This window comes from Curcuma longa, chromosome 17, assembly GCF_044706935.1.
Source record: "Curcuma longa cultivar G26 ecotype Majalengka, Jawa Barat chromosome 17, ITB_CL_G26_1.1, whole genome shotgun sequence".
Taxonomy (NCBI): domain Eukaryota; kingdom Viridiplantae; phylum Streptophyta; class Magnoliopsida; order Zingiberales; family Zingiberaceae; genus Curcuma; species Curcuma longa.
In genome coordinates, this window is record NC_133877.1 from 6,200,515 (window position 1) to 6,202,068 (window position 1,554).

A 1,554-nucleotide genomic window follows, 5' to 3' on the forward strand; every position below is an offset into this window, starting at 1 on the left:
ATTGTTGGTGCAAGATGCACTAAGATCTTGCCTAGTGTTTCGATGTTTGACAATACACCTAAGTCTGGTCAGTTTCGACCAAGGGTTGATCCAAACAGGACTTGATGTTTGGATGTGTGGAAGTGAGCGAGAAGGCCTGGTCGGTTAGGCTAGGAAATGGAAGTCCTAATCTGAATGATTAGGCAAGAGAAGTCTTGGTGAGTGAAGCTGGGCAAGGGAAAGTCCTAGTTGTAGGCTAGGCAAGGGAAGTCCTGATTTGGAGGATCAGGCATGAAGTCTTGGCAGAGTCAACGTGCACCAAGAAGAATGGACTTGGTTAGGAGGACCAAGTTGTAGAAGGCTGGATTTGGTCAGGAGGACCAAGTTGCAGCAGAAGAATGGACTGATCAGGAGAATCAGTTGCGTTCCAAGTCCTGGAGGGCAACGACAGAGCCGAGCACAAGTCCAACAAGTCTGGAGGATTTGGTTGGCATGAATTCTCCAGAATGGAGTGGGTTAGACTAACCCAAGATTTCGGTAGAAATCTGAAGTTAGACCCACTATGTAAGACTTTAGGTTGTTGTATTTGCTTGCTTGTATGCTTGTCTTGCAGGAACCAGGAGCTGGAAGCAAAGAGGGAAAAGCAGAGGTGAAGCAAGCCCAAAGTCAAGCTCAAAGTCAACTCTGGTCAAACCTGGATCGACTCAGATCGGGTTTTGAGTCGACTCAGCACTGGAGTCGACTCAGATCGGGTTTTGAGTCGACTCAGGCTGACGTAGAGTCAAGATCTTATCGCCGCTGACGCCACACAAGCAGGAGTCGACCCAGGAGTCAAGATGAGTCGACTTAGAGAAGGAAATCGACGAACGGGATAAAATCTGATCTACCACGCAGGCTGGAGTTGACCCAGATGGGCATCTGAGTCGACTCAGGCGGGCTATAAAAGAAGCCTTTGAGCAGCAGCCAGAAATAATCATTCTAACATCCGTCTTCTAACAAGAGCCGCTGCCGAACGTGAACGGGACCAGATGCTTGAACCGGGGAAGATCGAGGAGGAGTGCGCGGCACTCAGGACTTCCAGATCGGCGACAAGTGCTTGGTTTAATTTTTCTTACTTGTCCTTTCTGCACTTATATTGTTTGTATTTCTTGGACTGTAAGACGGGTTGCTCCGCCTCCGAACATTGTTCGGAAAGGAGATCATTAGTGGACGGGCGCCTCCCGAATTAGGCCTTGGACGTACTAACCCTGGGGGGTTAGGAACCAAGTAAATTCCGCGTGTCCCCTGTGTTGTTTTCTAATATCCGCTGTTTAGTTTTGATAGTAACGAACGAAAGTGAAAAAGCGACACGCGCTATTCACCCCCCTCTAGCGCGTGTATCGATCCTACAACTACACCATTGCTATCAGCTCTAGCAAATATAGTCTTAGACATGACACGGTGCACATACCTAAATACTGGATTTTGTAACAAGGAAGCCTTAGTCTTTGAAGGATCGTACGATTCTTCAGAATTAGAAAGCATTTTCCAAATGGTACTATTAAATCTCCTATCAAAGTTTCTAGTTAGTCCATT